The 13,788-nt window shown below is 42.0% G+C and overlaps 1 long non-coding RNA gene across 1 annotated transcript; it reads right to left on the bottom strand.

Moving 5' to 3' along the window:
• Positions 1-10,707: 10,707 nt before the first annotated feature.
• LOC134298526 (uncharacterized) lies at positions 10,708-13,782 on the bottom strand. The gene is made up of 2 exons (XR_010005636.1): positions 13,452-13,782; positions 10,708-12,135 (listed from the first exon to the last, which is right to left on the bottom strand). It is a non-coding gene; the product is annotated as an uncharacterized LOC134298526 (long non-coding RNA).
• Between the last annotated feature and the right edge of the window lie 6 nt (positions 13,783-13,788).

The raw sequence follows: 13,788 nt of genomic DNA, 5'->3' as shown, positions 1-13,788 counted from the left end.
ATTTGGGGATTTGGAAGGGAATCCTGAGGTGGAAATGACTGTTGAGGACCTGGTGGCGGCGGAAGGGGTTGGCATAGACTGGGCATGGGCTCCGGAGGATCTTGGGGAGGAAACTGGGCCCATGGATGCTGAGGACGCAGGAGAAGCTTGGGTTTCTTCAGAAGCAGATCCCACATGGTCTGCCTGGAGGAATGAGGGTAATTTCACAGGTGTGGACAGGCTTGGGTGTGGGCAGGGCGATTCTGACTCTGATGAGGAACTTGGGACGCCTGATCCTAAGGCGTTGGCTGTTTGGAGCTCGGACTCTGATGAGAAGCTTGGGACACCTGATTCTAAGGCGTTGGTTGTTTGGACGCCCAAGGAAACCTAAATAAATTGGGGACTTTTGGTCATTGTTCCTTGCGTGTGGCAAGGTGTTGTTGGGCGCCATTGGGTTTCTTGTACGTGACTCCGAAGACTGGCTTGGGACTTTGCAACTGATGTAAGTTTGATCCTGGTTATTCTATGACGGAGGGCTGGAACTGGGTGGGTTTTCTCTTTGGACTGCATTGTTATTACTATTGGAAGCTGCCGCTCGCCTCTGTCATTTTGGCTCTTTGTGTTATCCCGTGACGTGGACTTTGCTGTGACAACTTCACCCTTTGGACCTTGGACCAGAATTTGGCATATCTCTTTGCTCTCAAACTCGGCTTGGCATCATTCCCGTCTCCGTGGCTGACTTCCGTTGCTGACCGCTGGCTTCGTCCTCGACTCTGATGCTGTTCTCCAACCCTGACTCCGGACTGGCTTGACTTCGCTACGATGCTCCGTTCTCTTGACATCCAGCTTGGCTTTCGGCTCCGCAGCGACTTGTCGCTATTGCTTCAGCGTTTTCCAGCTTTGTTTGCCTGCGCCTCTTTTGGTGAAGAAGTTTAGCCCGGTTTGGGCTTTCTCTTTAGTTTTGGGCTTTTTGCCGTACTTTTGAGGAAGTGTTGAGCCTTTGGGACTATTTGCCCTTGTTGGTTTTGTCATTTTGAGTTTGCCTTGCGATTTTGAGCTGAATTCAAGCACCTTGGTTTTAATCCGGATTATATCTCTGGATAATCCGGATTATATTCCGGTTTGTTCTTTTGGCATTTTCTTCGTTTTGATTGCTTATTTACACTGAAGTTTAAGTGTTATAAGCTCCTTGGACAGTTTGCTGAGCTTTTTTGAGTTGTTTGTTAAATAAACTGCATTTAGCTCTCAGTTAGCGTCTGACTCTTGACATGTTTAAAATGACCTGATATAGTTGAACATCCTTTGCTTTATCTTCCCTGTCTCCCTATAAACAGTATAAAATACCATATGGAAGTCTATCCTTCAAGAGTAACTAAGTCATATGTGATTTTTTTTAAAAAAAAAAAACAGTATTTCCAAAATCTGCCATAATGAAAGAATTGAAAAGGCAAGACATGACCAGGACCGTGTTGTGGAAGCAAAAAAACTGCAGGGCTAAGATGTGTTGCACAACAGCCCAGTGTTTGAAGAACTCAGTATCAGCACTATTGCTGTGGATGTGGCATATCTTGATTTAAGTGAGGCTTTAAACAAGTTTCCCCATGATATTCTTACAAACAAGCTTGGAAAAATGTGGGTTAGACAATGATACTGTGGATTTGTAATCAGTTAACTGATTGAGCCCAAAGAGTGAGCCTGGATGGCTCCTCTTCATCCTGAAGAGAAGTGAAGTCTGCCACAAGACTCTGTCCTGCACTCAATGCTATCCACCATCTTTATCAATGACTTGGATGATTGGATAGAGGCATGCTTATCAAATTTGAAGATGACAACAGATTAGGACGAATAGGTAATATCCCAGAGGACATCAACAGAATTCAGAAATAATTTAACTGATTGGGGAACTTGCGCAAAATTGGGCATTCTCTCGCGTTATGAGAATGAAGGTGATGCCTTTCTCCTTTGGGGTAACACCTTCTGCTGTCAAGAATTCAATGACTGCACGTTGCTTAAGTCGCATTGATCAACCATCTGTGCAGGGTTCCATACTTCACACTTTAACAACAAAACCGTTCAATGCTAAGGCTTCCTGCCAAATGGAACTGTAGAGGAGAGACTACTGAACAAGCCAGTACCTGCCGCATACCAGTACTGACATCTTTTGAGGAGTTACGAAGGTGGAGACATTACTTTTCATTCAACCCTCGTATCTGTGAAATGTCCAGGGTGAGGCAAGTGTGAATGTTGCAATTGGCCACCTTGATTAGCACTGAATAGCCTTGCAGCTTCAAACTCTGGCTGCTTCCTGCCTGGGGAATCTTTCTGCCGACAATACAGTAGTCTGGATTGTGGCACTGGGGGACGACCACTTCCCAAAGCGACTGCCTTTTTTCACATTGTGAAACATATAGGGACCTGAAATTCAGTCTCTCTATAAAACAAAATTAAATAACATAGGCTGCTTCAAAGTGATTCAAAGCAGACATGGTTTTTAAAAAATAAGTAAAGGCATATCCTTTTACTTTGAGTTTTAAACGTGAATATATCAAAATTTGGTTTTCTTTTTTCCATTAAGAGAGCTAAAATTTCCAGTTTGTTTTCTGTTCTTTTTTCCCCAAAGCACTCAGCAATGTGATATGGTGGCAGTATTTTTATAGGTATGTAGAATCCCTTGAGAGTAGACTGGATAACAAACAGGCACTGATGCTCTTGGATAGGTATTCTAGTTCCATAAACATGGAAGCTATGCTAAATTTGAGAAAATAATGAAAGCCACCAACTGTTTTATAACTAACTGTTATAAAACTGCCATTAGTAAGCAAGGTTATAAAACGAGTTGGCAGAGGCCAAAGCGGCATCCTGGGTGAAATATGAAGACTGTGAATAATGGGGAGACACCAGTCATGACTCCAAGAGCAGCCTCCTCAACTAGGAGGAATTATGATGAGATGGACAACAGATATTGCAGATGTCCTCGTTGGATAATCCACAGCACTACTCTACCCTCTAGTGGTTAACACTCAATAAGGATCCAAGGGCAAAAGAAGACATGGGTCTTTGTGTTTATTGATAGTTGTCCTATACTGTATTATTTTTAAACGTCTTTTGATTATCCTGTTTTATGAAAAGCCCAATGCATTTTGGGGGGGACATTACTGACTGGCCTTCTTAGGCAGTTACATATTCAATCTAGCAAAAGACGGAATTTCTGGAGTTGCTGAAAACTTCAAATTACCCCATGTAACCAAACTTTTATACATAATAAAAAGTGTTACTTTGGAATTGTTTTAATTACAGAGCCAACTGCTGGGAAATATTTACAGTAGAGTCTCACTTATCCAAGCTTCACTTATCCAAGGTTCTGTATTATCCAAGACAGTCTGCCTTTTAGTAGTCATTGTTTTTGTAGTAAATGTTGCAATCTTTTGGTGCTAAATTCATAAATACAGTAATTACTACATAACATTACTGTGTACTGAACTGCTTTTTCTGTCAATTTCTTGTAAAACATTATGTCTTGGTGCTTAATTTGTAAATTCATAATGTAATTTTATGCTTAATAGGATTTTTGCTTATCCAATGTTCTGCTGGCCCGTTTATCTTGGATAAGTGAGACTCTACTGTTTATTTATATTATAGTTACTGTTGCTCTGGATTTTGGCTTTTTTTCTTGTAATTTATTGTGCTTTTGTCTTTGCAAGTTGGTAATTTCAACACTTCTGATAAGTCTATAAAAGAGTTACTTTAAATATAGCTTTATTAGAATAACTAGCTGTGCCTGGCCACGCGTTGCTGTGGCGAAGTATGGTGGTATGGGAAATAAAGTATTGAGGAATTGGTGGTAGTTAAGGTCAAGGGTAAATGTTTTCCCCAGACATTAAGTCCAGTCGTGTCTTACTCTGGAGGTTGGTGCTCATCTCCATTTCTAAGCCGAACAGCCGGCGTTGTCCGTAGACTCCTCCAAGGTCATGTGGGATGACTACATGGAGCGGCGTTACCTTCCCGCCGGAGCAGTACCTATTGATGCACTCACATTTGCATGTTTTCGAACTTCTGGGTTGACAGAAGCTGGGGCTAACAGTGGGGGCTCTCTCCGCTTCCCCAATTCTAACCTGTGGCCTTTCGGTCCAGAAGTTCAGCAGCTCAGCGCTTTAACACGCTGCGCCATCAGGGGATATTATTTCCTAAAGATTGTGAATATACAATATTTCTGATTGGGTTTTTTTTGTTTGTTGGAGGCAAGTATGAATGCTGCAATTAGGAAAAATGATTAGGATGTAATGGCCTTGCAGCTTTAAAGCCTGGCTGTTTCCTCCCTGAGTTAATTTTTTGTTGGGAGGTGTTAGCTGGCCCTGATTGTTTCCTGTGTGGAATTCCCCTGTTTATTTACTGTCCTGGTTTTAGAGATTATATTGTTCTGCATTATTCTATCCCAGTAATTATTTCATATTAAAGAAGAATCTCACTTATCCAACATTCGCTTATACAATGTTCTGGATTATCCAATGCAGTCTGCCTTTTCATAATCAATGTTTTTGTAGTCAGTGTTTTAAATTCATTGTGATATTTTAGTGGTAAATTTGTAAATACAGTACAGTAGAGTCTCACTTATCCAACATAAACGGGCCGGCAGAACGTTGGATAAGCGAATATGTTGGATAATGAGGAATTAAGGATAACCCTATTAAACATCAAATTAAGTTATGATTTTACAAATTAAGCACCCAAAACATCATGTTAGATAACAAATTTGTCAGAAAAAGTAGTTCAGTACACAGTAATGCTATATAGCAATTACTGTATTTATGAATTTAGCACCAAAATATCACGATATATTGAAAGCATTGACTACAAAAATGCGTTGGATAATCCAGAACGTTGGATAAGCGAGTGTTGGATAAGTGAGACTCTACTGTAAATACTACATAGCATTACTGCGCATGGAACTACTTTTTCTGTCAAATTTGTTGTATAATATGTTTTGGTGCTTAATTTGTATAACGATTACCTAATTTGATGTTTAATTGGCTTTTCCTGAATCCCTTCTTATTATCCAACATATTCACTTATCCTGCTGGCCTGTTTACGTTGGATAAGTGAGATTCTACTGTATATTTCTAATCTTATATTATCTGCTCTGAACTGGATTATATGAGGCTCCTTCTTCACAGCTGTATAAAATGCACACTGAAGTGGATTATATGGTAGTGTGGAGTCAAGATAATCCAGTGCAAAGCAGATAATATAAGATTATAAATGGGTTATATAGCTGTGTTGAAGGGCCTTGAGTCTACACTGCCATATTATCCAGTGCAAATTAGATAATCTGTGGAAGAAGTCTAAGTGAGGCCTAAATCTGCCTGTCCCCTAACTGAAACCTGGCTGTCCCTTGGTTGCTAGGCAACCAAGTGGGCAGAGATTAGCCCTCTAAACTGGCAGCAATTGGATAAAAAAATTATTGCTCTCCTTCTAATTAGGACTTTATTTTTCTTTTCTTTTTGTTGTATCAACCTTGAGGCGTGGATGATGGGTTGTGTTGTCAAATTTTGAGGTTGGGGGGCCTGTACTTTTGTTGTTTTGTGAATTGCCGTGATGCCATCACTCTTTTATATATATAGATTAACCACTAGAACTATTGGAACATAGTTCAGTATGCTAAATCCAGATATTTAAATAAAGTAAACAATTGGCAGAAGCTGAGATGTTTTACTACATTAGTTAATTTTCCATGTCACTATACTAAGAATACACATGCACACATAGTTATGCTTCTATTTTATAAGCCACACTGAGTGCACTTGTGGGTGAAAGTATTTACATTTTCTTAAATAAATAAAATCATACCTGAGGCTGTAATCTTATGAACAATTGACCCCACATAATAGGACTTGAGGGTCAGGGCAGCTTCTTTGACCTTAGGTGGGAAGAGTTGTAGAGTTGGATTTCTGGCACTGCTCTCCAAAACTCCAGATGACCTCTCCCAGCAATTTCATGTTAAACAGCATGGGGAACAAAACAGAACCCCACAGGAAAATGGCCAGGGGTTCGAACAGAGTCCTCCGGGACCACGTTCTGGCTATGCTGCTTTAGGAAGGGACAGAGCCACACTAAAACAGTGCCTCCAAGTCCCATCAACCATGGTCGATGGTATCAAAAGCCTCTGAGAGGTCCAGGAGAACCAATAGGGACACATTCCCCTTGTCCAGCTCTTTGCATAGGTCATCCACCAAGGCAACCAAGGCTGTCTCTGTTTGGTCCACATCAAGTCAAGTAGGAGCCTTTGTGGAACAAACAAACCAATGCATATACATACTTCGGCATACAGAAGACACACACACAACTAAAATAACAGGCACCTTTCTGGTTTCCCTAGAGCTCTTCAAAAACTTCCAGCTTGTCTAGTGGTTTCGGTTTTGGACTAGGACATGAGGATTCAAATGCTCACTCAACTAAGGAAACGCCATGGGTAACCTTGGAACAAGTCAAATTCTCTCAGCCTCAGAGGAAGGCAAGAGCAAGCCCTCTCTCAAAGAATTCTGTCAAGAAACTTCACCTCACAACCTCTGAGGATGCCTGCCATAGATATGGGCGAAACGTCAGGAGGTAATGCTTCTGGAACATGACCATACAGCCCAGAAAACTCACATCAACCCAGTGATTCCAGCCATGAAAGCCTTCGCCAACAAAACCCTTACAATAGATTCGCCTTAGGATTGCTTCAAGTCAGAAAACATCTGCAAGCACAGATCAAGCAGCCTTTCACAGTTTCTCAGTGTTTGTTTAGCATCCAGCTTGAAGAATGGTATTTAAAACATTTAACATTCTTTCATGTCATTTTATTCATTTCCAATATGTTTCTTTCCATCACTAAGCCCCAAGGTAGACTCATGGAAGAGTTCAAAAGGGCCATCCAGGTCAACCCTCTGCTATTCAGGACTACACAATCCAAGCACTCCTAACAGATGATCATCCAGCCTCTACTTAAAAACCTCCAGAGAAGGAGACTCCATATTTTAGACAAACAGCTCTTGCCATCAAGTAGTTCTTCCTAACATTTAGATGGGATCTTTTTTCTTGCAGTTTTTTCTTGATCTGTATCTAATCTCTAAAGTAGCAGATAACAAGCTTCTCTCCTCCTCAATGTAACGTTGTTAACCAAATACGAGGTATTTAAAAATGACTATCATGTTCTCTCTTAATCTTATCTTCTCCAAGTTAACCATACACAAGCTGTTTCTCATAGGGCTTGGTTTCCAAATCTTTGATCATTTTGGCCACCTTTCTCTGGACACGTTCCAACTTGCTAATAGTGGGACTATGACACACACACACACCCGCAGATTTATAGTTTGGTGAAACACCATCCTGCAGATAAATCTAAAGACCTTGTGAAACTACAACTCCCAAGATTCCATACAATTCAGCCATGGAAGTTAAGGTGGTGCCAAACTGGATTATTTCTATAATATAGATACCACCAGACTCACCAGATAAATGTAGCCTAGATTTTGACTGGAGAGACTTGACTGTCACTTTAAACAACTACCTCGTATTGCAATATAAAAATGATTAAAGGGACTATAATTGCTACTTTAATCTACTAAGTCAATGGTTCTCAACCTGTGGATCCCCAAGTGTTTTGGCCTACAACTCCCAGAAATCCCAGCCAGTTTACCATCTGTTAGGTATTCTGGGAGTTGAAGACCAAAACATCTGGGGACCCACAGGTTGAGAACCACTGTGCTAAGTCAAAGCATGTATGTTGGTTGGTTTGTACCACAAAGGCTCCTACATGGCTTGATGGATCTGAACCAGACTTGGTGCATACTGTATACCCTTCATGATCTAACTTAAAATTATGGAGGAGTTTGGGCTTTAAAAAACCACCTCAGAGCAGAGGGAAAAGAACAAAGCAGGTAAGATTGTAGCTAGGTGAAGTGGCCCTTTGTCAAGTCACTGGGAAAGAGAGTGAAGCAGATTGGCTGCTGCTAGGTGATGAGAGGATGGAAGGAAAGAAAAGAGAACAGGAAGGGAGAAAAAAAGCCCCTTCCACGCAGCTGTATAAAATCCACATTGAACTGGATAATATGAGTGTGGACTCAGATAACCCAGTACGAAGCAGATATTGAGAATTATCTGGCTTGATATTCTGGGTTATATGGCTGTGTAGAAGGGAGATGTTGACAAGCTGGAAGGCGTCCAGAGGAGGGCAACTAAAATGATCAAGGGTCTGGAGAACAAACCCTATGAGGAGCGGCTTAAAGAGCTGGGTATGTTTAGCCTGCAGAAGAGAAGGCTGAGAGGAGACATGACAGCCATATACAAATATGTGAGGGGAAGTCATAGGGAGGAGGGAGCAAGCTTGTTTTCTGCTGCCCTGAAGACTAGGATGTGGAACATTGGCTTCAAACTACAGGAAAGGAGATTCCACCTGAACATCAGGAAGAACTTTCTCACTGTGAGAGCTGTTCAGCAGTGGAACTCTCTGCCCCAGACTGTGGTGGAGGCTCCTTCTTTGGAGGCTTTTAAGCAGAGGCTGGATGGCCATCTGTCAGGGGTGCTTTGAATGAGATTTTCCTGCTTCTTGAGGGGGTTGGACTGGATGGCCCATGTGGTCTCTTCCAACTCTACTATTCTATGATTCTATGACCCAGAGAGAAAGGTGGAAAGGTTAGCAGGGAGGGGAGGGCAGGAAGAAGGGAAGAGAAAGGAAAGGGGAAAAGGTATGAAGAGAGGAAAGAAAAAGGAAGAAAAGAAAGGACAAAGGAAGGAGTGATGACAGAAAATTAAGGGGACAAAAAAGATGGGGAAAGTGTATGAGAGAAAACAAAGAAGGTAAGAAAAAAGAGACAAGGTGTACGAGGGAAACTGAGGCAAGAAAGAGCCACAAACAAAAGGCTTACCAGGCAAGGCCTGGTATATATAGGCTAGTGATTAAATATATAGGCTAACTAGCTGTGCCCGGCCACGCGTTGCTGTGGCAAAGTATGGTGGTATGGGAAATAAAGTATTGAGGAATTGGTGGTAGTCAAGCTAAAGGGTAAAGGTTTTTCCCTTTCCAGTCCAGTCGTGTCTGACTCTGGGGGTTGGTGGTCATATCCATTTCTAAGCCGAAGAGCCGGCGTTGTCCGTAGACTCCTCCAAGGTCATGTGGCTGGCATGACTGCATGGAGCACCGTTACCTTCCCCCCCAGAGCAGTACCCATTGATGCACTCCCATTTGCATGTTTTTGAACTTTAGGGTTGGCAGAAGCTGGGGCTAACAGTGGGGGCTCTCTCCGCTCCCCCAATTCAAACTTGCGACCTTTCGGTCCAGAAGTTCAGCAGCTCAGCGCTTTAACACGCTGCACCATTAGGGGATATTATTTCCTAAAGGTTGTGAATATACAATATTTCTCGTGTTTTTTTATTGTCTGTTGGAGGCAGGTATGAATGCTGCAATTAGGGAAAATGATTAGCATGTAATGGCCTTGCAGCTTTAAAGCCTGGCTGTTTCCTCGGGTGAATTTTTTGTTGGGAGGTGTTAGCTGGCCCTGATTGTTTCCTGTGTGGAATTCCCCTGTTTTCAGAGTGTTGTTCTTTATTTAGTGTTCTGATTTTAGAGATTGTATTGTTCTGTTTTATTATACCACAGTAATTTTTATATATATATCTGATTTTAGTGTTTTTGAATACTTGGAGCCAGATTGTATTCATTTTCACGGTTCACTGCAACACATTAATAATGATAATAATACGAATAATAATAATAGTAATGATAGTAATAATAATGACTTTGGTAAAACATACTGCTTCACTCCCTTCTCAGCTTCCTTTCTGGAAGAATCCTTTCTTGAGAGGTGTTAGCTGGCCCTGATTGTTTCCTTTGTGGAATTCCCAATTTCCCTGCTTTCAGAGTGTTGCTGTTTATTTACTGTCCTGCTTTTAGAAATTATATTGTTCTGTATTATTCTATCACAGTAATTACTTCATATTACAGTATTATCTCACTTATCCAACATTTGCTTATCCAATGTTCTGGATTAAATTGTGTTAAATTCATTGTGATATTTTGGTGGTAAATTTGTAAATACAGTAATTACTACATAGCATTACTGCACAAAACTACTTTTTCTGTCATATTTGTTGTATAACATTATGTTTTGGTGCTTAATTTGTATAATGATGACCTAATTTGATGTTTAATAGGCTTTTCCTGAATCCCTTATTATCCAACATATTCACTTATCCAACATTCTGCCAGCCTGTTTATGTTGGATAAGTGAGACTCTACTGTATATTTATAATCTTATATTATCTGCTTAGAACTGGATTATATGGCAGTGTGGAGTCAATATAATCCAGTTGAAAGCAGATAATATAAGATTATAAATGGGTTATATAGCTGTGTGGTAGGGCCTTGAGTCTACACTGCCATATAATACAGTACAAATTAGATAATCTGTGGAAGAGGCCTAAGTGAGGCCTAATTGTGCCTGTCCCCTGGGCTGAGTAGGTTGCTAGGAGACCAAGGGGGCTGAGCTTAATCTTCTAACTGGCAGCAATTGGATAAAAACAATTATTCCTCTTGCTCTAATTAGGACTTTATTTTTCTTTTCTTTTTGTTGTATCAACCTAGAGCCGTGGATGATGGGTTGTGTTGTCAAATTTCGAGGTTGGGGGGCCTGTAGTTTTGTTGTTTTGTCCGCTGCCCTGATTCCATCACTCTTATATATATATATATATATATATATATATATATATGATTATTTTATTTATTTATTTATTTATTTTACAAACTTATATGCCGCCATTCCCCTAGGGCTCGGAGCGGCTTACAAGAATCGGCTAAAATCAACAATTAAAAAAAAATCTTACAAACATCTTTTAAAAACATCTTAAAAACATCCTAAAAGCACCTTTTAAAACATCAACAACAGAACTCAAAAGCTTGTCGAAACAGATGTGTCTTACATGCCCTGCGGAAGGCCGACAAGTCCCGCAAGGCACGGACTTCAGGTGGCAAGGTGTTCCAGAACGATGGCGCCACTACTGAAAAGGCTCTGCGTCTAGTTCTTGTTAGATGCAAGGTCTTAAAACTGGGGACTTCCAATAGGTCTTGGTCCTCAGAACGGAGGGATCTCTGGGGTTTGTAGGGAGTGAGGCGGTCCCTCAGATTAAAGGGACTATATAATTGCCTCTTTAATCTACAGTCTGTGTTATTATAATGGTGCTTTCCCTGCTTTCTATTCTCTCCACCCTTCTGCATGTGAGTCAGTCATCTCCTTCCAGAGTGCATGCCTGCAACTAGACTACTCTCTGGAAATAACTCTATCTAATCTATTAATCTACCCATTGGTCTATCTATCTATCTATCTATCTAATGGATCTGTCTAATCTACCTAATCTAGAGTATCTATCTAATTGAATTATCTAATTTATTTTATCTATCTAATCTATCTTATCTATGTATCTAATCTATCTATCCTATATCTATCTAATGGATCTATCTAATATTTTATCTATCTAATCTATCTATCCTATTTTATCTAATGGATCTATGTAATCTATGTAATCAAGCTATCTAATAGATCTATCCTATCTAAATGAATCTGTGTTTCCATGGCCCTCTTCTTTATGAAGCTAAGCAAGACCAAGAAGAACAAACAGAAAACTCTTGGAACCGGTGAAGGAAGCAGCACCAATGAAAACCCTCAGTCTCCCAGGAAGAAAAGGGCTCAGGTTGACCCCACTGTTGAAAGCATGTGACGTCTTCCTCCAGAAAGAAGTGTGTCCCCAGGCAGGAGGTGCATCTTTGCATTGCTGAGAGGTCAAGGTGTTTCGGGGCCGCCTCACAAGGCACCTGGTCACTTTGGGGAGGGACGGAGGGACGGGTGGACGAGTCTCCCTTCGGAGTCTGCTCTGTGTGCGTCCAGTGTCTGAAGCAGAAGGAAATGGGAGACCCAGTGTGAAGAGCCTTGGCCTGGTCTCCCCTCCCTGCTCCTGTGGATGATGGGAGGAGGGAAGCCAAGCCGGGTGCCGGACCACCACACCGGGCAGCAGCGAGGGGTCACCGAGTGAGTCCCTTGGCGGAGAAGTGGAGCCTCAGTCCAAGTCCTTGCCGTTCTGGCCCGGATCTGCCCCTCGCTTGCGGTCGGCACTCTTGAAGAAGCCCAGCTGCAGACGTGCGGAAAAGGACACAAAGGCAGAGGGGTCAGGGCTGCATTTAGAGGGAGGTGGCTGGACATTTAGACATTGGTTCGTTTATTTACAGTGTTTATATCCCGCCCTTCTTTCTCACCCCGAAGGGGACTCAGGGCGGATCACATTGCACATGGCTAAGCATTCAGTGCCATTAGACATACGACATATAGAGACACGTGTGTACGCCTTCCCCAGCACTTTAATGGGAACAACAGCTCTGGTATCTACCTCTCCCTGATGGTACTGACACTACTTGCACTTTTGGCCCAGTTCTTTTTGGAGCCAACCCAGGATTTTATCAGTATATTTATTATATGTGACCTCATTTGTTTTATGATTTGTTTTATTGTTGATTGACTTGTTTTATTGCTATGTTTTTATATTGTCTGATGTCTGGCCCCATGTAAGCTGCCCCGAGTCCCTTCGGGGAGATGGGGCGAGGTATAAAAATAAAATTATTATTATCTTCTATCTAGCCTACCTATCTAATTGATCTACCTAATGGATCTGTCTATCTAACTGATCGATCTATCCTAGCTATCTTATCTATCTAATCCATCAATCTATCAACTCTATCTAATCAATCTATCTATCTCTAATATCGGGGGGCCCTGATAGCACAGTGAGTTAAAGCGCTGAGCTGCTGAACTTGTGGACCAAAAGGTCCCAGGTTCAAATTCCGGGAGCGGAATGAGCGCCCACTGTTAGCTCAAGCTCCTGCCAACCTAGCAGTTCGAAAACATGCCAATGTGAGTAGATCAATAGGTACTGCTATGGCGGGAAGGTAACGGCACTCCATGCAGTCATACCGGCCACATGACCTTGGAGGTGTCTACAGACAACGCCGGCTCTTCAGCCTAGAAATGGAGATGAGCACCAACCACCAGAGTCAGTCATGACTGGAGTTCACGTCAGGGGAAACCTTTACCTTTTATCTCTAATATAGCGATTGATTTAATTGATCTAATTTATCTATCATTCTATCTATCTCTAATATATCGATGGATCTAATCTATCAATCTATCATAGCTATCGAATCTATCCGATCTATCTAATTGATCTGATCTAGCTAATCTATCATTCTATTTCTGTATCTATCTTATCTATCATTCTGATTGATCTAAACTATCTATCAATCCATCATTCTGTGTATCCTAACGATCTATCTACTGGATCTATCTAATCTATCTAATTATCATTCTATTTCTGTATCTATTTTATCTATCTAATCTATCATTCTGATTGATCTAATCTATCTATCAGTCTATTTGATCTGTTTATCTATCTACCTGAAGATCCTTGAAACGCCAAGTTGTGAGGCGTCATGCCAAAAGTAGGAGGACGCCGTGCCGCCGCCGCCGCCGCCTCCTCCTCCTCCCTCGTGCTTCAACCGCCTGACTGCAGTTCTGAAGGACCGCAGTCACGCTCCCGGGCACGCGCGCCAGGAGAGAGGCGGACTGCGCCTGCGCGCACGCGCGTGCCTGCTTCGCCTCCCCACGCGGCGCACCCCTTCCCTAGAACCGTTGGGGAGGGGGAGCCCTGCGCGCGCACACATACACACGCTTGGCTCGCTCGCTGCACGCGCCGGTCGCGTGCGGCGGCGGCGGGGGCGGGTTTCACCTCAGA

The sequence above is a fragment of the Anolis carolinensis genome, chromosome 4, assembly GCF_035594765.1.
Source record: "Anolis carolinensis isolate JA03-04 chromosome 4, rAnoCar3.1.pri, whole genome shotgun sequence".
Taxonomy (NCBI): domain Eukaryota; kingdom Metazoa; phylum Chordata; class Lepidosauria; order Squamata; family Dactyloidae; genus Anolis; species Anolis carolinensis.
The sequence above is the reverse complement of the archived record's forward strand: the minus strand, read 5'-3'. Positions and strand labels throughout refer to the sequence as shown.